The 25028-nt window shown below is 37.9% G+C and overlaps 1 long non-coding RNA gene across 1 annotated transcript in view; it reads right to left on the bottom strand.

Annotated features, from left to right (window-relative positions):
• Positions 1-21928, bottom strand: part of LOC139805027 (uncharacterized) — a 69005-nt gene extending 47077 nt beyond the window's left edge. Inside the window, exon 1 of the long non-coding RNA XR_011729652.1 lies at positions 21868-21928. This is a non-coding gene — a long non-coding RNA (uncharacterized lncRNA). The remainder of the gene's footprint in view (positions 1-21867) is intronic.
• Between the last annotated feature and the right edge of the window lie 3100 nt (positions 21929-25028).

Here is a 25028-nt window from a genome sequence, read left to right as displayed (position 1 = left end):
CAAGAAAAAAAATCACCTGCCAGCCAGCTCAGCTATACACATGCATTGTGTATGTGAGGAAATGCTAAGTGGTGAATATATTTATCCTGGGGAATTACTCTACGTAACAAAGTAAACACAGGCTCTAGTCCCCATCTATCATAAAGGTAGAGGAAAAAAATAACACAGATTTTATTAGATTATAAAAATAAAGGCAAAAAAAAAAAAAAAAAAAAAAAAAAGAAAAAAGAAAAGGAGGAAAGAATCCAGTGTTTGTGCACATTTACTGATACAGGTAATTTTCTACAGTGCTCAGTTCCCATGGTGATGGGCATGAATCAAATTAAATACTTTCTCTACTCAAGAAAAGCTTCCACTGATGCCATTGGCAGGTTTTCTAGTTGATCTGCACTGTTAGGTTCATGTTTATTCTTTTCCCTTTTGCAGAACAGATCACATGAAAGATTAAATGGTAATGTGTACACATGAGAACATTATTTAGGGGAAAGACAAGAAGCCAGTTTAGGCATTTGTTACAGACTGGTTCAAAAGCTGACTGTAACTGAAAAGCACCAACGAATCTCGGATAACTTTCAACAGAGCCCTATAAAACCACAGAAAACCCACATGGAATAAAAGCCAACAAAGGCAGGGAATTAAGAGACTCCTCTGATACATTAGCATGAGGGGGTAATAGCAGAGCTTGATAACAGACATCCCCAGTGTCCTGAAGTGCCTTTCTTAAAGCAGCAGCTGTCCTTGCACTTTGCCTCTATTGCATGGGATTAAGAGTGACCCAACTCAATGGATCTTCAATGCTCAAAATCATATAAAGTAGAAGCAGCCATATGCTGCTTCTGAGGCTGATGTCTACTTCATTTTAACACTGTAACCATCGTGGAAGATGCATGAGCCACCTGTCCAGCTCTCAGCTCACAAAGTTCCTTACAGAAACCTGAACAGCTGTGGATCTTATTGAAATAACATCTCAATTCTTAGTTACCAAACCATCCTCCTCTTCTGAAGGCTACTGGAAAGTCTTTATAGAGAGATGAACAGAGGATTCAGGACACCAGAAGCAGTTTAGTTCAATTCAAAGTCTACAGAGAAATTTATTAAATGGTAGTTCTGCTTTATTCCAGAAAAAAATGCTCATCATAGCTTTAATGCTCTCAGTGTAGTGAGAGTGCAGAGACCCTTTTGTTGACTGTACAGCAGCTAATGGGGGGATACCAACATCTTACACTATTTCTCCAGAGATTTTTCACAGTGACCCTCTATTGCTTCTGATCTCCTAAAAACAAGGGTCACAACAGCTCTGGCAGACAGAAGTGTCACTCTGTAATGCTCCTAGCTCTCTATAGCTTTCAGAAGTGCATTCCCATGGTAATACTTCAAACCCTGATGGCTACATCATTTCAGCACAGTACGTTTAATATCAGATGCTTGAGCCATCTGTCCAGCTCCTCCATTAACATAAATAGCTACTGAAACTTGAGCAATTGCAGATATTATTGAAATCACATTGCAATCAAGGAACAAATGCACAATGCAAAAGCAGGACAGAGAAAACCCTAAAGCAACAGTGAATGAGAGCTAGTATGAGAGAAGAGAGAAGGAAGGGCACTTCATCCAGAATTAAATGCAAATTAGAACTTAATCTAGCCCATAATTTCTATCATGGGTCCTCATTTTGGCTGTGGAGCAGTTGGAATCCTGTCCTCATTAGTGTAAACAACTGGGAGGTGCAAGGAAACAGAAAACCAAGCTCAGCACTTCTGTCCTCTATAAATAAACTTAAAGAGAAACACCCTGGGACTGAGATGGAAACCAAGTAGCCTGAGGCTAAGCTGTGAGAAGGAAGATGTCCTTTTCTTCTAGGTTTGGATTTGAGCTAAATACTGTGCAGTCATCTGGAATTATGAAAAGTTTGTTAGGTAAAAGTGTGCTGAGCACAATCAAATCCTGAAAACGACAGGATTTGAACTGAAAGCTGGATTGCATCCCACGCATTTTCCCTGTACATGGTCTGTGGAGATGGGGTACAAATCACTGGTTTAAAGCAAGTAAACTGGGGCCCTGGAGGGATAGGAAACAATTTCCTGACACAGACGCTCTCTGGGAGACCACAGGCTGCAGCACACGGTATCTGAGAGGAAACAGGCCCAGAGGTGGTGCTCAGGAGTGAAGCTGGAATGGAAAATGGAAGAGAGGACCCAGTGGGAAGGGGCAGTGCTGAGATGTGGGCAGCAGCCCCAGTGCCTCTCAGACACTGTCTCACCATTTCACTGGAAAGCCAGGGAAGGAGTCTCATCTCACCTACCTAGAGATGGGTAAATGCAGAAGTCTTCAACTAGTTACCTACATCTTATTAGTCTGTGGGGAGACATAGGCATTTCTCCAGCATGACTTATATGGCACTTTAGACATTTACTGCAGAACAAGACAAATCATTCCCTATTTCTCTCCATGGACTATAAAAGTAATCTGTGTGCCCAGCTCAGCTGAAGTTGTCTACTATGGATGTCTAAATTAAGGCAGCTGAATCCTGCTTTGAAGGGTTCTGATGAACATGGTATGAGGAGGAACTGTTTTCTTGGTTTGCAGAGGTTCAGTGTTGGCAGCCATCCATTGCAGGGCTGAGGAAACCAATGCTGTTTCCTTCAACAGCTGCAAGGTCTGCCCTCAGTCCTTGCTCAAGCAGTTACAAAAACTGCTCAAGATTTTGCCCTGTCAGAAAGAGCAGCCTCTTATTGCACCTGAGCTCAACCCAGCTTTGCAGCAAGGGAAATTCTGTTTCCATTGGTGAAAAAACTACATGAAACCAACTGAAGATATCAAACAAATAAGTATATTTCAATAGACATTATGGTCCCATATGTCAACAAAAATAAGGCAAGGCACAAACGAAGCTGCTTGCAGCAGTTTATTCCCTTGCAACAAGCAGTGCTGCAGAACATTTAATTTTTTAGTTCATGTGGTTTTGATATTTAAGCATTGCTTTTAGCCCTGGGGCTAAAATACCTGAGTATTTCAGGTGGCATAACTGTTTCTTGGTTTGAATCTACCAAGAAGCAGTGATGCCCAGTTAGTCTTCTTGTAAGGCTTTTTGTCTTGCAGTCTCAAATTCCCAAAGCCTCCATCTCTAAGTGCAGCAGAGTTCACTTTGCATGAGAGCTGAAAGGTCTCTCCTGTATCAGCAGCCACTCCCCAGGCTTTTCAGCCAGGTCAGCTCTAAGCCTGATCCACAAATAGCCTCTCCTGTCCTCTCTGGGCTCTCTATCTTGTAGCTTGCTACACACCCTTCACCTAGAGAAATGAGTCCATAAATCACAAAAGTCCCTTTTGCTTAAAGAAATTGGCCAGGAGTAGCCTTTCCCACAAAAACTCAGAGATTTGCAAGGCTTTGGCAAGCTCCCTGCAGTCCATGCTCAGTGCCACCAATTGTGGGCAGCTTGTTCCCCTTCTTGGTTTTCCCTGTCAGGCTTAATTCCTGGCCAGGAGGCAGACAGATTAATTCAAAAAGGCTGATTCCAACCATGGAATTGTTGTTTGGTTGGTTCTCCCTAAATGTTTATTTATAGATGTTATTCTACTTCCTTAAGAAGAACATATCATGGAGTAATCCTGCTTCTCCTTAGAGGGACATAGGGGATTTTGATAGCACACCAAGGCTGCCTTATGTTCCTCACAGTTCTGTGGTTTTGCTGCAGACCATTAAGTCTGCTCCTTCTTACAAAAAACATTTTTCTAACTCAAGATTGCTCTCCTCATTTTGTATGAATGTATTGATTTCACCACAGCTACAACCCATCATGTGTTTTGCTGCTGCTACATTCAAGTACTCAAAATAATATTGCCATGTAATGGAAAGCTGTTAGATGCAGCCTAATATCTACCAGCCAGTGAGATGTCATAGAAAAACAGAGAAATCCCAAAAAGAAAAACTCAAAACATGTAAATATAGTTCAGTGATTAAGGTAATTGTATTTGTTTTCAGTAACACTCAATTACAACATTCAGATTATGAAGTTAATTCTTTGTGTCCATTCATCCCTTGGTTTTGCAGTTATTATAAACCCCAGCTATTACAAGGTTCTTTGAACAGCTTAACAGGAAATGAGCCAGAAGTGCCAGACTGACCTTTTGTCCCATTCTGTTTAGGAATTTAAGCCTAAAAATAGCACTCGTTGCTTCTAAAATCCATTTAATACTGATACAAGCCTTTCCACCTCCTTGTAATCAGTAAGATTTGGCATATTTTGACCTTGTATATCATCAATATTGGGAATTCTGCTATTAAAGAATAAAATCTAGCTCTTGCACATTTTTGTGGATCTTGTGGAAGTGACTTGGCTGGAACCACTCTTCATTTTTGCTGGCTGAAGCTGCAATATTGTAGTGCCTTTAACTCCTGCCAGAAACCTCAGTCACATATGTTCCTAACTGAGAGAAATCATTTATGGATATGGTATGGGCTCACTTGCCTGCTCACAGGATTAACTTTGCCTCTGTGACTGCATCTTTCCCAGGGAGAAATCTGTCCTGCTCCCCATGGAGGCAAAAGGCCTGAATCCCTGTATCCTGCAAATCAATTATGATTCTCTTGGGTCTGGTGAGAATAATTAATGGACTATCATTTAAATCCCAATATATTTACCATTTTTTGTTGTTGCTGTTGTTTGAGGGCTTTAAAAATAATCAGTACATGATTTAAAATGTATTTTAATTGAAAAGCAATCAGACAATCAACAACTGACACTAAACTAAGAGCAGTGAACTCTTATTCCAACATTACTTCCCTGTGAAGACCCACCCAGGGTCTCACCTTCTTACTTATTTCTCAGCAGACTGTTATTCAATGAGACAAATATACAGACTGCAGTGACTCAGTGCAGTTTTAGGAACTGTACCACAAGCCAGCACATGCAGGAGCTTTGAAACTCATCACAAAGGAATCCACAGGTTTTCAGCAGCAGCAGAGAGCAGAGTTCTGATGGACTCTTTCATTGTCACACAGCACAAAAGCAAGACTTTAGTTAGGCCAATAATTTCAGGTTTCAGACTAGCTCATTTTTTACCATTAAATGGTAGAAATACTTATTTTGGTTGGTACTACTCCACAGTGCAAGTTCTAGTGTTATTTTTTTCAAAGACCGTTTGAATGCTTCAATCTCTTTGCACAGTTCTGTGGCTTAAGAGGAGGCCTGTTGTAATTTATTAAGTGTTCAACTGAGTACTTTGTGAAAATATTAACTTTTTACAGAAGTGAAAGGAAAGATGAAAATTTTCATGATGGTAGAGAAAAGATTTAAAATTATCAAAATACGTGTCCCTAAGGTCAAAGTAAAAGAGAATTATTCATTTAAAATTTTTCTGATTTCAATCCGTTTTTATGATTTGTAGACTTTAGTTGTAAACTTAGAACTCTTGGGGTTGGCATTCCTACTCCTATGTCTATCTTTTATGGAAATTGGAACCTTTCCAGAGAGGCACAGAGACTGCTTCAGTACCAAGCCATGACCTGAAAAATAATTTTATGCTATTCAGCTGATGCAGAGGGAAGCAAAAATATTATTCCAAATGTTCCTAACTGGACAGGGCCTTTAAGTCTGAGGCAAATGTGGAAAACAGCAGCACACTGAAGATGAACAAATCCATAATACTGCCACTTCATATATCTCCTTATATGTATATTATGCATTTCTGTCCTTTTTCATTTTGTACTCTCATCTTTCATCTACCTGTTTAATCTGTGTTATCTTTTTCAAAACATCCATATTTGGGCTAGAGAAGAGGGGGAAAATAAAAATAAATAAACATATTTTTAAAATTTTTAAAAAGACTGAAAAGGAAGCCATTATAAGCATGCTGACAGCATTGGCCCTACATTTTAGGGCCATCTATCATATTCATTACCTCAGTAAAACAGCTGGTGTGGACAGAATGCAAATTCTGTTGCAGTAGAAGAGGTATCTGAGCACCTGTTTGCATACCAGACACCTCGAGGCCATAATCAGAGTATAAATAAGACCATTTCAACTGTAATCCTGATTGCACTGGACCAAATTTGCTAATAAAAACCCACCATGCCTGAAAGCCACAGGAAAAAAAAAATGTGCCTCCAAGAAGAGCTGCGGTGTGAGCTGATTTATGAGTGTGCAGTCATGAAGGAAAATGGCAAAGCAAAAGTTAATGCAAGGCTGGGTGAAGTCGTTAGGAGCCCTCCTAAGCTCTTTGCAAAGTGACACAGTAAGGGGGTCTAAATTCCACTGCAAATCTCATAGACTGCATGCTGGAAGTGAAGAAATGAGAAGTACAAAGGCTCATCTACATTAGAAAGCTTTACTGCTTTAATTAATCCAGAAATATAATTAAAGCTGTGAAATCTTTTCTAGTGTGGATGCAATTTCAGTGGTTAACTGAACATGCACTTGGAGCTTCCTGTGGCTCAGATTCATCCTTTACCCATCAGACTCTATTGGGCTCTGGCATATTTTAATATTCCCAGTTTGCTTTCACAAATTGTTCCAGGTATGAACCTAAACTTCCATATAAAGTGTTTCTTTTTTAGACCTCTGTGGTGACAGACCAGACCAAGGAGATGTTCTGGAGATATCTCCATTAGAGCAGATTACTCCACTAGCACCACGTACTGAGCACTTTGGAGCAGTTGTCCTACGGTTCACTCATTAAACCCTGGCATTAAAATTCTTTTCCCAAGGTTGGAATAGGTCAAAGTTATTATCTTCATTTATTCAATTTGCCTAAAAAGTGTGCTTCAGCAAAGCAATTAAGTGTGATTAATGAGGGAGTCATCTTAGTAGCACTACTAACTTCAGTGAGGATGTAAGGAAATGCCTGAAGTTGAGCATCACACACACACTCCATCTCTTACCCTGGGCCCAGGTTCTAGTGCCTTCTCATCAGTGAGCAGAACTTTGCATCAGGCTTTAGTACAATTCTCATTAGCACAAGCAAAGCTAATTGGCAAATGGTTCAATTATCTCAAAATGAAGTTTGCAAAAACTCTTTTGCACATTACAGCCAAGTTCTTTCAAAGGTTTTTGTGGATGAGTAGATGAAAGGATAGAGGGAAGGAAAAGGCAATCTGAGAAATGAGCACTCCAGATTTAAGGTTTTGCTGTCTCTGATTCAGACTGGTTTCAAAATACAAAGATTCTGTAGATCAGCCTCCAGTTTCCTATCATTTTATCACAGATCTCTGGTTTTCACCAGAAATTTCATCCTTGAACAAAGATGCATCTTTGAGTGTAAACGTCAAGAATATAGCTATGTTCCCAAAGCTGAGAAACTAAAACCTTCCTAGTCACACTTTCAGAGTAGAGGCTGCAAGAAACACTGAAGAAATGGACAGCTGAGTTGTAAATGAATATACAACTGTATATTCAGTGGTAATAAGGCAAATAAGGATGGTAAATAAGGATGGTGTGAAATGACATGGAGCACTGCCATGAATCAGCACATGGTGATTTAAGGAACCTTAATTATGAGGAGGAATCCTGAAGTAATTCTGAAGTAGAACACCACTGTTTTATGCAGAGTTAGTGACAACGGGTGTATCAAATGACAGAAAAGCAAGCAGGAACATCACTGTCTTCTGTGGGGATTTTTGGTTTGTGAGCAAATAACACAAGTTTGATAAACTCAGACACCAAACACCACTGAAGGTGTTGAATTGAATTTAGCAAATGAAAGGGCACTTGTGAAAAAAAAAAGAAAAGGGAAAAAAGGAAAAGGACAAAAACCAAATCCAGAACAACAATAACCAAACCAAAACAAACAACAAACAAACAAAAAAAAACAACCAAAGAAAAACAAACAAAACCAAATCCCAGTGGTAGTACACTAATATTGTCAAGCTTAGGAAGAAGAGCTGTGAATAGTTTTTTAAGATTTTTTTCCTTGGTTTCCTTGTCAACTGCAATTAAAAAAAAACTGCTAAATTTCTGTATTTTAGTTTCTTTGTGAATGTTAAGCCAAACTATATCTTGTTTTATTAAAACATGAATAACTATATGAATTAGGTATCAGAATTTCTTCCGTTAAGTCCCACAACCAAGCACATTTCATTCATAATTATCACTGTCAAAACCGAGGAAGGTTACTGGTGTATGACCATTAAAGGCCATTAAGAGTGGATTTTTCTCATCTAATTTGTCCTCCTCTCTCATCAAAGAAGAAAAATAGAGGCTGCCATCCTACAACACTAGACAGCTATCTCAGAAACCAGCCCAGTCTCTGGTGTGAGCTTTTCTTGCCAGATTTTGGCTGAAGAAATGAATGCATTTACATTAAAGCACTATATTCAGAAATTGAAATGTAATTAAATGTTTGAAAATAAGTTGAGAAGTACCATTAAATCCCACAGTCTATCCCTTTGATTCCCAAAGAATCTCGAACTGTTCCTTGAGAGGTTTTCCAAGGAACTGTTTTAGAATTGCAATCTAAAATCTTCTACTTTCTCCCTGAATCATGTGGTCTGCTGTTTAACTGACAAGCCAGAACCTAGCTAAGCAGCTGATACCATTTCATTGACCTAGGGTTGAAAATTCTCCAAAACAGTGAAAAAACCTGAGAAAAACCTAACTTCTCTTACTTTCTTCTTTGCAAACAAATCTAAGACAAAACTCACTGAGGATGTGTTACATGTACACAGTGAAGTTAGGAGCCCTATAATCTTAAAAGCAGTGTTGGAATTTAATATGTTAATCCCTCATAACTACTTTGAAATACCTAATCTGAAAGAATGAGAGTTGCTTGTTCATTAAAGGAATCATTCATTAAAACAATATTGACTGTGTATTAATTTAATACTTACACTTACATTAAATTTGAATTTGTGAAATACCCAGCTGCCTGCTAAGCAGGAACAACTCCATGGGCATCAATGAGATTTCCAGGGGAGTGTCACAGGCAAAGCTGCTTGGGTAGAATAACTACTTTGCCATGGAGGAGTGTTCCTGACAAAAGGCACAGCACATGAAATACTTTATCACAAATGCTCTATAAAGCAAGTAGTTCTAATAAGCTTAAGAAGTTGCTCAAGGGGAGTTTAAACAGGAAAGCAAGGTGGAACTGCTCAGCTGAGGATTAATCATTTACTCCATGTATTACAAAAATTGGTAGCTCATATTAAGCTCTCTCCATCCTTTAAGTGTTTCTTGTGGTGAGTTTAAACTCCCTCTGTAGCCCTGGTCCTGCAGGGTTTCTTTGGATCCAGGCTTATTTGGTAATTTACCAAGATCAGAGCTCTGTTTTCCAAGCTTTTTCATGCAACACATCTTTGCAGATACAGCCCTTTCTGAAACATTTTTCTCTAATGTCATGCACTCGTGCAATAAATTGTTTTTAGGAGCAATGTGAACTAAGCATAAAGCTAACATAAGTGGAATTTCAATCATTATTCAGCTGCTTTTTCCCTCTGTCCTGGAGTCTGAAATCCAATGCACAAATTTGCATTGGCAATGCAATAGCTGAAAAAGTTAAATAGTTTTAATAAATTATTCTGAAAGATATTAGATAGAGGTCAATTCCCAATTCTTTTGAACTCCATCACAGAACTCTCATTTCATTTTCTGGGAATAGAATCTGGCCCCAGTCACTTACAAAATGGGATTAAACCTCTGGCTTTCTTCCCAGAAGCTGGAATGAAATTAAACCTATGAAAATCTGTGGAATCATGTAGCATAGCTTTCCAAAGAAGGGAAAGCCTTCTATGTAACTTTATGAAATGGATTTTTTAGTTCCTTTGATTGCTACCTTGGGCTTATTCTGTCATTCATAAATTAATTAAAATGCTTGAAGTCAGAAGCAATTTCTTTAACTTGCTTTGAATTTGTGGCTTTTCCACATTTAAACATTTTTCAGCATGCATCTACAATTGAGTAAAGGGTGAGTATGAGCAACTATCATTTCTGTAAGACCATAACAAAGGTCAAACATTCCTTAGATTGAAAGTGACATCAATACCTTCTGAATTCTTATTAAAATATCTCCATCCTGGTATCATTTTCTTGGAGAACAATAGGTCTGTTGTCAAATCTGTCACTGTGTCTGTCTCTATGTTCCCACTTTCAACCCAGGACCAAAGAGAATAGAAGGAAACCAAAGAAATAGACTTCTCAAAAGCACCAATTTATCTACTTTAACTAAAGTCACAAGTTCAAATGATACAATCCCTGGAAATCCTAAAGCTGAAAAGATGAAACTCAAAGATGAAATTTGAGTATAGGACTGTACGAAGCATTTGTATTCTTACATAACTACCAACTCCAGAAATCTGAATGACTTAACCCAAAAGTATGAAAGAGTAGATTTCAGATGAAGCTAATAGAAGAAGAAGATAATTCAAGAATCACATTCATACTCAGCTTAAGATTCAAGCAGGTTACAGAGAGGAGTTTTGCTTTCAACCTCTTGTCTAAAAACAGCTTAGCTTGAAAGATTGTGATTTACTGTGAATATACAGGATTCTGCTGCTCTTATCAGTGCCCAGACTCCAGAGTTTTGATAGTGATAAATCTTATACAAAAATTTCTAAATCTGCAGTTAAAAGAAAGCTGCTTATTCAATGCATTTTGTTTGAGAAGAAGGAAAAGAATTTCTACATATTTTAGCCATTTGATAAAAAAATATTCTCCTCAAAATAAGATACTGCAGAACTGAGATCAGATGAGTCCTTTGAAGTGATATATAGTCAAAATGCACAGAATGTAAAGCCTAATACATGATGAAAAAGATATTTTAGGAATGAAGGAAAGTTTAATTAAATTAAGAAAATTTCTGAAAATGCAGCTATAAAAATTTTCTGTGTTATTTAGGTGCAAACATGTAGGAAATTATTTTGACCTGAACAATTTCTTGTACTGGTCTAAAATACATCTGTCATGAGTTCAGCTTGCACAGATCTTTCACATCAGATATCAGAAGGAAAATGAAGATGATGGAAGTAGAGTGAAACTGGTACAAGGCTAACAATATGCACAATTAAAGAGGGAATTCTGTTAGTACACATGCAGTTGTAGAAGTATTTCCTTTCCTGAGGTAGTTCTCCAACTAAGAATAGAAATGATTTTTTTTTTTTTAGCTGTTAGATGCCATTGGTTTGGCATTCTATAGGTTTTGCCCAATGCTGTAGGGACACTACAAAACATCTGTATCTGTTACATATTAATATTATAATTTTAGGAAGAGTTTTTTCCTGATTTTAGCTGCCTAAGGAACATTGTAGAAGACTGCATCATACACTTCAAAATCCATTATTAAAACCATATTAGCACTTTGAGTCTCTGAGGAGGTAGATGTTGTTGTGGGTTACCCACAAAGACTCTACTTTCAGGAATGAGGAAAGAAACTCCGACATCTGTCAACTGTGTAAATTCTACTGTTTTGTAAATATTGATCAAACAATCATGGTTAATGATACAACTCTGTAAGTGAATTAGACAAATGTTCCCACATGGCTATCAATTTAATTTCCCAGACTAGATTAGCTTCTTTTGTAAAGCAAAACCCTTTTAAGGAAGATAAATTGTTCAGTGACATCAATGTCCATTTCAATTATGCCTTTTTTCTGGTAGAGGTTGTTCTGTATAATACACCTGCTGCTCACCTGCTTGTACTATAAAAATATAGAGCAGGAACCACATGACAGTAACCTTGAATATTTATATACCATTTCTCTAAAATATGGGATAGCTGCTGTAAATAATACCCAAGCAAGTGATTACCTTTTTTATGAGCCTATACAGTCAGCTGAGCTCAAATCAACCTTGTCAGAAAACACACTGATTTGATTCACCTCAGCACAACCACATTCAGAACAGTGCTGGAGATAAGAGCTATCAGCTGAGCATGAACCAGCTGCAAGAATGGGGAGCCAGGATTCAGCAAAAGGATACTTGCAAATGAGTAGCAAGCTTATTTTTAAACCAGACTGATTATATTTCCAGTAATTTGTGCATCACTCTACAGCCTTCTTCAGTGGGACAGACTGCTGGGGGCTCAGTTCAACCACTCCTCTATAAAACCAGGAGGGAGAGGCAGGGAAGGGTTTGAATTGGTCCCATTTAAAGAAGCAAATCCCTCTTTTTCTCGAATCTGCTCTCCCCTCAGATCTCAACTATTTCTCAGTGAAGAGGGGTAGCAGCTCCCCACTGACTTTGGTGAATTTTGGAAAGCCTAATATGGAATAGCAATGCCACCTGATTTCTGCATGTTTGCCTTTTTGGCAGCAATTAATGAGTCTTGAAAGAAAAACTTCTTAAAAATAATCTCGACCAAAAAAATTTATTTTCATGAAGTTTATTTAAAAATGCTTACCTTAAAATAACCATTTTCGTTTACATAATCAGATATTAAACTTGACTTTGTGACAAAATGGCTATTAATTCTCCCAAGAGAATTTTGCATTTTAGTTGCATGTAGTGGATGGAAGGAGAAAATCTGAGTGGGTTTCTATTAAAAATTGTAACTACTCTGCCTTTTCCCCTCAAAAGCAAGACAGCTGCTGTTTCAGTGATCTGGTCTTACATGAGGAAAGAAAAAGCTTCTTCATTGCTCTGCAATGTGAGTACACACATGGATGGTTCAGCAGAAACAGCACAGCAAGAACCTCAAATCCCTGGTGTTAGATTGTGCAAAGGCAGACAGTAAAAGGACAGTGACTATACAGGCAATCTGCATATTGCACTTAGAGCTTAATGAAACACTTTTTTTTTGAGAGTGACTCATTTTTTTTTAGGATAATCGGGTGGCTAACTCAATAGAAGCAAAGTGCCTAAATGCTTTTAAATCTCCCTCAAGGTCCTCACTGACAATTCCATTTCCAGAACTGTGATGTTATCAGAACAATGAAACAAGTCATATCTAGACCATGAAAAAAGAACAATATTTACTTTTCTCTAATTCCCTAATACTGTCTTCCAGTATATTTGACCCCATTTTGAAAAGGCACAATCCATGGATCCATATAAGTAGGCAAGGAGAGAGTTTGCTGTATAAGCACAGGAAACTGCTGAACAAAATAATTTTTCTGAGAACTCCTCTAAGACCTCTCAAAAAGAGGGATGAACCCAGTCCTAATTGCTGTTTCATTTGTTTTCTTTTCTTTAAGGCTATCATATAACAAATATCTGCACAGTTATCTGAGCAAGCAGGAACAATTGAATCAAATCTCACAGTATGAAAGCCCACAGAAAAAGAACGACAAACCTGGCTTTCAGGGGAAGTTCCAAAGATGGGTAGCTGGGGTAGGAATAGGGTTTATTTGGTTTCCTACAGTTCAGTCCAGGCTCAACATAGAAAAGGTGGCATAAAAGAACACTTTATGCATGTTACTATGCATAGATATAGGCAAGAACTCAGAATTATTTTTTTTTTAAGTTGCTGTAGCACTTTCATTAGTCAAAGTACAAGAAATAAATGAGAAATTGTAGCCTGGCATTTGTTATGCCACAACTTTGATCAAACCCAAACACACTAATACTCTTAGTGCTGATAACTGAATGCTACAGTTAATATAACTGATTTCTTTTTAATATAATCAGTGAAGAGTAGGCTAAACAGCCAATTTTAAAAGGGGCAATTTTCTTTGATTAATTGAATTGTCAAAACTAAATCAAGATAATTGAAGAAATTGAAAAGGCAAGATAACATCCTAGGCAAGATAACTAATTTCTTGACAGGGGCAATACTTAACAGTTTTCTTTTGTGGGTCCTGTTGCATTTATCATGGATCAGCTGCTCATTGGATAAATTATGTATTAGAGTTTATCTAAATTTTCTGACATCCATAAATTCATTACTAAAACAAATCACAGATGGAAAAATATTAAACACACATCAAGGACTTATAGAATGTATTTAGTGGGATTTTTTTTTTTACCACTAACTTCTCTGAACACAGGGATAGTCAGTTCTGAGTGCTTTTGCTTAGCTGACTTGGGTTAATATTGCTGTCTAAATTCCACTGTGATATTTGCAAGACAACATATCTGCACTCTCAAGAATAAAGCTTTATGCCCTGAGACAGCTAGACAGATGTAGATATAAACAAGAAGTCTGAGTCATTGAGCAAAAGCAAAGCCTTGTCAATACCAGGAAAAGTCTCTTTGTGAAAGCGGGAAATGACGGTTTGAGGTATGAAAAATGAGGCAGTCATAAATTCTCAGGGTTGTTTAGAATTTTATGCCTACAAGATTCAAGATCCAATTCAATATATTTTCTCTTTTTCTGTTTTAAAAAGCTTATGTTTCCTGCAAAAATTTCAGTTTAAAGTTATTTATATCATTGTCATAAATTATTTTTTTCCAGATATTCTCCCATTTTTTTGAACAAACATTTTACTGTTTCAATACCAGGTTCTAGTGTAAATTCAAATACATCAGCACAATGAGTCAAGAGCCCCCAAATGAAGTAAGGACACCCCTTCCCCCAGAGACAATGTAATAAGCAATGGTGTTTTCTGATTCCAGACATTTTATTATCTGATTGAATTTGGAAAAATACAGATGATTGTACGGACTGAATGGTTCACAAGGATGCTGAAATAAACTGGAAAACATTTCTTGCTGTAACTATTTTTCTCAAATATATCAAAGTCATATGTTTAAGCCTTCAAATGTGCCCTTGGAAAACTTGTAACTATTTTAGTTACAACTTTTACATTTCCCACAGGCTGCTTCTAATCTCGATACAGTCAGAGTTTAAAATGCAAAAATTCTGGGGTTTGGCTTAGCAGCAGGCATTAATATCAGCAATGCTATTGTGCTTTGTAGTATTTGGAATTAAACACATTGCTATGAAGCAGTGCACTGTGACTGCTCTTCTGCTTTTCCCTGAGAAGGATGCTTACAGCTGTGGACATTCTATAAATGGCTAAAAGGAAAGACACCATGACATGAATGCATTGCAGTGAGAGTTGAAACCAATTGTGTAAAGACAGCCAGCCCAAATATCCAAAACATGGATTAATAGTTTTAGAACTAATGGCACTGTAACATTTTCAGAATGTAGATACGGATCCAGATCAGTTTCATAGCTGTCCTAAATTTCTATAATGGATCAAATTAAAACTCCATGTCTAAACATCTGCAGCTCCTCAAACTGTGACCTAATGAACCATGACCAATTCAGCAGGACATGGCAGATATTCTCTGAATATCTATGAGTGCTCTGCAGAGATGAGGTTGTTATTTTGTTCTTTAAAACAGGTGACTAAAGTATTTTCACAGCATCTAATTGTGTAAAAGTACAGAGTGATTGATATGAACAACTTCAGTTTTCAAAAGCATAAGGAAATTTGCTGAGAAGCAATGTTGTTATATTAAAGATAGACTTTATATAAATTAGTGTTGTGATTATTAAAAGAAATTCAGTATTGACTTGAACTATTGAAGCATTTGCATAATTTGTCTGGGTCAAAAAAATTATGGACTCCTATACATCTTTGCCCACAGTAGAAAACGTGTATAAGAGGTTTTAATTTCATTTCACTACCTCAGTGGAAAAGAAAAGAAAATTAAGCCCAACGACACTACAGAGTAGCTGGGAATTTTACTTGAATCCTTTTCTATGAGTCTGTTCAAGAAGAATCAGGAGAAGAAAAAAAAAAAATTAGATAAACAGAATGACAATTCTCACCTTAAGTGAGCTATACCAGAAAGGAAGCCCAAATAGGTCTCCTAGAAAAGCATCTGGGATCCATCATATGTCTGCATGAGGTCTTGTTAAGAAAAACTTAAAACAGGTCAAGGAAACAAAATCAAAATGGCTCTCGAATAGTTAGTCAACTAAGTTTGTTCAAATATAGGAGATACTTCTTCAACACGCATAAAAGCAAGAAGTACTGAGTTTTATAGGATCCTGAGCTTTAGGAATGGGGTATATCCAGGCTGTAAGGAATGACCAACTGCCTCTGGAGCTGAACAAGGGAAGCAATAATTCTGAAATGACAGCTGGATTCTTTTTTGTGATAAAATTTATTTCATTGACTTAGTGAAATAATTACAGTGGCAGCTGCTACACTTACCTCTAAGAAATATTAGAAATGCCATCACCATCATTAAGAAAAGTTCAGGAAGAAATGACATATTTTTTTATAGCAACATCTGTTTTTGGGGAGGAACTGAGAAATGATGGAGGGACAAAATCAAGAGAGCACATATATGCAGTAAATTTCTCCTTGCAAAAGTTATTTGTAGTTACTGGGAAATCTAGAGTAGCTATGAATGTCACAGTATAAAATATTACTCCAAGGTGACACTACATGATTTGCAAGTTCAGTCTTAAAAAATTTATTTTATTATTTTTAAATAATTTATCTCACTAACATTGATCATACTTTCTGTACCATTGTGCACTGACAAATCTTCTGATTGCTTCTACAGCAGAGACCTCAAGCACTCAAGAAAGGGCTCAGGAGCCCAGGTGTCTGAAAAAATTATATTCACAAAAAAGAAACTTTCTGCTTCATTTCAAAAAGAAAAAAATGCAAACTCTTGCTGCAAGCTTCTTTATCTCACCAGTGCAGATGTAGAATGAGGTCATTGTGACTCTTCACCAGAGGCAGAATTTGAATGTCTGTGTTCAAGAGAACGTGAATATTTTTTTTTGTTCAATTTTTGAGAGATTGATTCTAACTAAAAAACTGAACTTTCTTCACTCATTTTGATCTGCTTTTTTAACTGAAATATCTTCAGAGAATTGGAAAAACACACATAAATTCAGTCTAGTTGAGGCAGTACTTATCATTCTCCACCTGGAGTTTTGGCTGTGTCTGGGCTTTTCCTTATATGCTGAGTGATGGGACTGAGAAGCTCCCCTCAATTTCCAGGCTACATCCCACCCAAGACAGCAGTTCCTGGGGTCTCCCTGGGGTGGATGCATTGCCTCAGATGAGGGTCTCAAGGGCTGGATGCCAGGACCCTGGGAAAGACAGTGGCTATGGTGAGCCTGCAGATTTGGAGCAAATGTGCTGGTTTTTACTGTGTAGATTCAAGAAGACAATTTTTTTTTAATGTTAAAAAGATTGAACTGGGGCTTTTTGGAAACTTTCTGCTTTAAACATAATGAAAAAAACCAGTGACAGATTCATTATTTCAGGAGAACCTTTAATGTGCGAGACATAAAATAATATCAAAGCTATCTAGTGCCCTTTTGTTCTAGTGTTCAAATGCTGAAATGAGCTGGCTCGTTTCTCTTAGGGATGAAATAAGGTGTGCATTAAACCTCATATAAATAAGATATAGGAGAGAAGCAAGTGTAAGGAAGAGCATAGCTCCTAAAAATCCTGAGCACATCATTCACAGGAATTCTCCTGAGCTTCTGAGAGCTGAAAACACGGAGGTGACAAAAACCATTGCACTTACAGAACAGAAGCATTTATCATCAGCTGTCTTCTTTTTCTATACCTGTTCTGAAACAATTCATTTTGCATTCCAAGTTTCTTCCATTCATTTTGCACCTGGCCAGTGAATTCCAAAGGTATATTCTGTCTCATCCCTCCCTGCTGAAACTGTTGTGCACATTTGTGGGTACATACAGGAGAGCAGACCTCCCAGCTCCTCTCAGATCTACATGAGAGACTTTTTCTCCTGCAGTGCTGGAAGATTGTTCCACCCAGGAAGAGAGTGATGGGGTTATTTGTCTCTCAGTTGCCAGATAATTCTCACAGCAGCATTAGTTGCAACGTCACCTCTCTGCCTTCAGTGAGATGTCATGGTAATGAAAAATAGAAAAAAAAAAAAAAGGGTATTCTGCAGCTGCAGAGGGAGCATAAGGGAGGAGATCTTAAAGCAAGAGTGAGTTCTGGAAACTCTGGGAATTACTGTCAGCTCACCTGCTAGGGCAATTAGGAGCCTGCAGTGCTGTCTGCTGTTTAATCCCAAAACATGTGCTCAAAAGTAAAGAAACACTTGAAACATAAAGTCAGCGTTTGATTGATACATAGAATTTTTTGAATAAAAATAAGAAATTAGGAATTAATCATAGAAAGTGAGGAAATTTTGGGGGAACTGATGATGTTGCTAGTTTTACAGCAAGCTTATTTTTGCCTTGAACAAGTCACAAACTCTCTTCTCTGTGCCTCAGTTTCTCATTGATAAGTAGGAATGACAAAGCAGTATGCATGCTCTCTGCACACCTGGCCAGTGTGGAACCTCAGCTGTTCAGATTATGAAATATTTCTTATTTGGGTTCTCCTCTGGAGATTCATTTGGCAAACTGATTCAGAAAGTACATTAATCACCATAGTGGTAAAATTAGAGAAAGGAAATATGTGAGCTTGCAAAGAGATGTCAGACAAAGCCTTTTCCACCTGAGAGAAATTGAAGTGTATATGTTAGAGTACTGTCTCAGAGAATACAAGAAAAATACATCTTAGGCTCTCATTTAGGTGCCTTAAATAGTGCCATGGTGAAAGAATAAATCAATGTAAACGCATATGTTCTTAAAAATACTCCAAATTGCTCTATTAAAATAAAAACATGCCTGAGGAAACAGCTCCTGTTAGGCATATTAATAGAGTAAGAGAACTCTTTCATGTTTATTAAAAAAAGAGAAAAAAATAAATGAAACAGAAAAAAGTAAAAATATACATTAAAATGAACAGATAGTGAAAGTCAGACCTGTCAGGTGACACCCACCCTTGCCAGCATTCCTGAAGGTAAAAGGGATTAAACAGATTTTAATGCATGATCTGGCAATAGAATAAAGAAAACCCAGATAAGAAGAGGTGCTAGCCAAGAGCTCCAATCTAACACTTTGCAAGAAAAGTTGCTAAGCAGCTGGATCTGGGACAGCACCCCCAGCACTGCCAAGCAGCCAGTCCAAAGAAAGATAACATCAGCAGTATTAATAATATTAGCAGGTTCTGGGTTTTAATGGAGTAAATGATTCTTCAATATCATCTGGGATTCTACTGAAAAGCTCCAGTTAGGAAGGCAGCAACAGTATAAAAAAAAAATAAAGGAAATTTTGGAATATCTGTATGTCCTAGACAGTAATAGGCATACATATACATACACATACATGTCTGAGATAAGGTGGTTGTTGTGTTAGTCACTTGACACCCATGAGAAGTATGAAGTGGTCTCTCTCTAGTGACAGCAAATGCCTGAAGTCCTTATTCCAGGTGCTTTGTTCCCAGCATTCTGCTGCCTCTGCTATTTGCCAGCTCAGGTGAGCTGTACATCTGCCTGGTGTTAAGCTTGCAGTGCTGCCTGTTCAGCTCTGATGAAGGGACCTGGGTCCTGTGGTTCATGCTCTGCTTTGCTCAGCTGGCACTGAGCAGTCCCAGCAGATACAACACAGGAATCCCCAAAGGCAGTGAAAAATCAAGTAGGAACTATTAATCAAAAAGAACTGCAATGTCTCCTAATACATTGTGCAATTGTGCATTGTGTAAACAACTAATACTCCTTAACCCCATTTTTTATCAAGCATGAACAACTTTATTTTTTCCTTTCCCACCCACGTAAAGTGAATTTTTTTAATTCAATAGCCAGATTCTGAAACTCATTCCCCCACTGAACACTGCCTTACAGGTCATGCAGAAAATCAATAACCAAGTATAAGAGTCAAAGCTAAATACATAGTTATAAAACTAAATTGTTTATCTAAATATATTTACAGCTTTAGGATTCAATTATATCTAGGACAAGAGAACTCTTACACAAGCCACTTCTCTCTCCCTTATTTGTAAAGGAAACAGATATTGTCTTCAACTGAATGAGACTATAAGCAAACATTATAGAGCTGAGAAGAATAATCAAAGTCTTTCCTGCAAGCTGATTTTTTCTGAAATCCAACAAATGAATAGGAAATTGATATTAAAAGCTGTCCAATCACAAATGCAACTCTGTGCACAGAATCAGCTCCTGATCATGGCTATAAAATATTGGGGGGGTATTTTAACTACATTGGAGAGAATTATTAAATCCAGTAGAAGATAAATTGTTACTGTAACAGCTATATTCATAAATAGCATAAATCTGAGTTTTTTGGGATAAAAACTTGACATGTCTTCCTGCCCTCCTTGTCTCTGATTCTCCAATAGAAAGAGCATTTTGTTCTGTAAATTTTTGTAATTCACTGTGTGTAAAAAAGGATGTCTCCACACCATCATCAACAGCACAATTTCAGAACACTAAACAAAATTCTATTTGATCCAATCTATGCATTAAAGTTTCCAAACTAGGAATTTTTTTAGAGGCGAAATCACAAGAATTTCATCAGGACACAATTGGCAATCACACTCACACTGAGCAGAGTAGATACCAACCTTGATAATGCCTACACCTGGGCATTTGTATGAGTGTGCACTTGGGGAAAAAAGTGAGAAAATGCTCACATTCCTCCAAGAATTATTTATCATAGAGTTCTGTGTCATGCTCTACCTTCCATATAAATGAAATTCTAAGCAGGTAGACAAAGAGTGGCAAGAAGGCAACATTAACAAGGAAGGTGGCTACAAGCCAGCAGTTTCTGACATGAACTCTATCTTTTGGAGCCTTGCCTGGAAGTAACTAAATTGTGCAAGACACTTGTTTAATTTTACTGAGGCTGTTCAATGTCATTAAGGAACAGAGATAGTGACTGTGATGGTGTTCTTTGCATTGCTTTTTCTCAAGAGGTTTTTCAAGGATCAAAGTGCCTGTGAGCAATGATGGCCAGGAATAAACATTACACAGAAATTCAAATTAGAGGGTTCAAAGATTAAAGAGTTGGGCTGGAGGCTGGTGCTCTGTCGGGCTCCCTGCAGGAGGGCCAGGCTGCAGGGCCTGCCCCTATCTCCTGGTGGTAGCAAGGGATGATGTCCGTCCCCTCCAGCTCACCTTGGGGAGGAGCAAGAGCTGGAAAAAAACCCTGGCTGTTTTTCAGTGAAGAACTGCATCAATTAAAATGAACTTCACAATGTGGAGAATTCAGATAGCATGGGTCTTCCCGTTTCTCTTGAAGTATAAGGATTAAAAAGGAGAAATAATTAAACAAACTAATGTGCAAGTGAGGGGTACAACTGAAGATTAAATACTTGACTACAGACAGGGAAAGAATATCCCTAAAACAGATTTTGGGGGGAAAACTGAAGCTACGTAGCTAGAAAGAAAAAAAGTAATTTAACTTGTGTCAAAAATTGCTAGCAATCAAAATGACATTTAGAAATTAGAGTAGTGGAAAGAGAGCACAACACATGTAATTGCAATTTAAAATGTAAATTCCCCGCAAATGCAAGAAAACCTTGCAGATACTCCAAAGGCAATCAGAGAGCAAAATCAAAAATAAAGATGCCAAAACCAAGACAACCAGACAACCTCATGTATTCATAACATCTTTATATATATACATACATAAATATACACATGTAGGTAGAAAAGTACTGCCACATGCACATGCCATGCTATTGGTTTTAAAATTCTGATTTGAAAATAGGCAGTCTGTGGCAAATTGTGTCCAAGTTTTGTATTTTCAGTTGTGAGCCAATTACAGTTTATAATTCTCAGTTGAAGTGCAAAATTACATGCAAAACAGAAAGCACAAGGAATGCTAATTTGTGGGTGGGCATCAGAAATCAATCACTTCACAGTCATCACCCACTCTTCATCTTATATTAAATTACTAAATTACCAAAACAACAATGACACTATTCATTAATTTACTTGCTCAGCTTGTATGTTTTACTGTGTTCAACCCTGGCAATGATGTAAAAGAACTGAATAAACACCATGTCTGCAAAGTTTCTTTTCTCCTGGTATAAACTAGCACAGCATGGAACTATTGATCTTTTTCTTCTTCCAGACTTCAGCTGAATTTCATACAGGGAGAAGAGTGATTAAAAAAGGCTTGAGTAAGGATTCATGTTCTCACCAGGTCCAGGTGAACCAGTGTGGAGGAAATCTTGCTATGGGCAGGTAAACAATTAGTCCTGCAAAAAAGAAAGGGAAAAGAGGATGTTTTGCTTTTGTTACCTGGTCCCTCATCTGCTCCAGCAGAGCTATGAAAGGTTATAAATTTAGAATACAACATTCAATTTCTCAAATACAGCTTGTTATTATATACAGCTGGCTTCAGATCAATGGCAAGCTGACTGGTAGACACCCAGACACATTATCTGTCTGCATCTTTTTGTGTTATTCATTTTATACTCGTGTTACTTTAACCTCTTTGTGGAAGCAAATATTCTTTTACTTCGAACTGGTATTTTGCCAGGCAAAAAAGGCCTTAGCTAGGTACAAGTCCCAAGCTGCATGACAAAAGATAAATAGCAGTTCTACAAGCCAATGGCACATTTGTCAGCCAATATTACACAGCAAAAAATAACAGCACATACATTCATACATACATGAACACTGTCAGGACACATATACATATGTATAAAATACTCATGGAAAGGAAAAGCCTACGTATGAAAGATGAAACAGAAATACCATTTCTGAGTCACTTAAACCTCATCTCCATTTTTATCTCTCTGTCTATAATTTCTCTTCTGAAAGAAACCCCAAAGAAGGTTTATTGTTCAGCAAGTATTCAAAATGTGAAGCAGTTAATTAAATTATATCAAAATCACATGACAAAGAACCCAAGTAATTGTTAAAAAGGGAAGTAGAGTTAAATGAATACTAGAAAAAGCTACCTGTCACTTAGTGGACTGGTATTAAGATTTAAAGCAATTATCAAACCCTCCACAGACATCAAGAATGACCTTTGGACAACCACTGTGTTTCAATTCCCCTTTATGAAATAGGGATGCCAATAATATTGACTCAGTTTTCTTTTGAGGCTGTCTTGTCTGCTAAATTGCAGGAACACCAAGTGAGAGATGACTCATTCTTTGTAAATCTAGCCTTAAGCATTTTCCTCTTTCAACAAAATTTAAATGGTATCATTGAAAAGGTCTTGTACAGAGCAAGTTACCCTAGAGAAAGAGGAAAATCAAGCTCAATTATAATTAATAAATTAATCCAAAGGACACAATTTTAAAGCTAAGTTTTATTATTTTATTCTTAAATGTGTACAGTTCATAGAAGAGCCAAGCTTTGAAAAATAAGTTAATTTTTGAGTCACTTCTGTCTTTCAGTGAATTATTATTATTTAGCAAGCTTGGCTATCATCTGTTTTTAAATACAAATTGAATTTCAGAAAGCTGAACTCCATAGACTCCTGATTTTGTCTACAGACAATGAGCCAGAGAAGGAGTTTAACTCAGCAGGAGCCTCTCTATGTGTAAGGAATTTATGTAAAACACTCTTTGAAGTCTGACTGCCTAAAATTAGATTTTATTCAATACCTCACACAACCTTGATTCTATGTAACTTCTTGCAGATGGAAAAAACCTCTCATGAAACACCCCAAACATCAGATACTCAAGTCATTCTGGGTGGCTGAGTCGCTTTAAATACACTCAGACAAATGAAAAATATTTTTCCAAATTTCCTGATTTTTTTGTGTTATACAAAGGACGCTTTGGTCTAACTCTTATTAGTGGGGAACGTTGTTAAGGGAAATCAATAGCACAACTCTTATGTGTGCTGTTGAAAAATATTATTTTGGCCATTAGCCACATGTAGCTGACATTCAAACAGCAACAGATCTTACAAAGGGAAAAGCTGGAAACATCAAAGTGCTACATGGGAATTTCTTTAACTCAGAACATTTGCAGTGATTTCAGACCCTTCCAACTTCATAGAATTGTCCTCAAAAAATGCTAAAGACTGTTATTTGTAATAACCATGAGGGGAATGTTTTTCTTAATGGTGCAGAACATAAAAAAAATAAATGAGAGTATCACAGCAGCAGTATCATAGAATCATAGAATCATAGAATCATAGAATCCTAGAGGTTGGAAGGGACCTCGAAAGATCATCTAGTCCAACCCCCCCTGCCAGAGCAGGGCCACCTAGAGTACATCGCCTAGGAACGTGTCCAGGTGGGTTTTGAATGTCTCCAGTGAAGGAGACTCCACAACCCCCCTGGGCAGCCTGTTCCAGGGCTCCGTCACCCTTACAGTAAAAAAATTTTTTCAGATATTCAACTTGAACCTCCTATGCTCCAATTTACACCCATTATCCCTTGTCCTATCACTGGTCACCACTGAGAAAAGCCTAACTCCATCTCCCTGACACTCACCCCTTACGTATTTGAAAACATTGATGAGGTCACCCCTCAGTCTCCTTTTCTCCAAACTAAAGAGACCCAGCTCCCTCAGCCTTTCCTCATAAGGGAGATGTTCCACTCCCTTAATCATCTTAGTAGCTCTGCGCTGGACTCTTTCAAGCACTTCCCTGTCCTTCTTGAACTGAGGGGCCCAGAACTGGACACAATACTCCAGGTGCGGCCTCACCAATGCAGAATAGAGGGGGAGGAGAACCTCTCTTGACCTACTAACCACACCCTTTCTAATGCACCCCAGGATGCCATTGGCCTTCTTGGCCACAAGGGAACACTGCTGGCTCATGGTCATCTTCTTGTCTACCAGGACCCCCAGGTCTCTTTCACCTACACTGCTCTCCAGCAGGTCAGCCCCCAACCTATACTGGGACATCGTGTTGTTCTTCCCCAAATGCAAAACTCTACACTTCCCCTTGTTGAATTTCATCATGTTCCTCCCTGCCCAACTCTCCAGCCTGTCTAAGTCTCTCTGAATGGCAGCACAGCCTTCTGGTGTGTCAGCCACTCCTCCCAGCTTAGTGTCATCAGCAAACTTGCTGAGGGTACATTCTATACCCTCATCCAAGTCGTTGATGAAGATATTGAACAACACCGGTCCCAGTACCGACCCCTGAGGGACTCCACTAGTCACACACCTCCAACCAGATTCTGCCCCATTGACTACAACTCTCTGACTCCTTCCTTTCAACCAGTTCCTGATCCACCTCACTACCTGATCACCAAACCCATACTTGATCAACTTATCTACAAGGATGCTGTGAGAGACGGTGTCAAATGCTTTACTGAAATCAAGATAAACCACATCTACCGCTCTTCCATCATCTATCCCCCTAGTAATTTCCTCATAGAAGGCTATGAGG

The sequence above is a fragment of the Heliangelus exortis genome, chromosome 19 (genome assembly GCF_036169615.1).
Source record: "Heliangelus exortis chromosome 19, bHelExo1.hap1, whole genome shotgun sequence".
NCBI classification, from domain to species: Eukaryota; Metazoa; Chordata; class Aves; order Apodiformes; family Trochilidae; genus Heliangelus; species Heliangelus exortis.
Note: the sequence above shows the minus strand (reverse complement) of the source record. Positions and strands in the feature narration are given on the sequence as shown.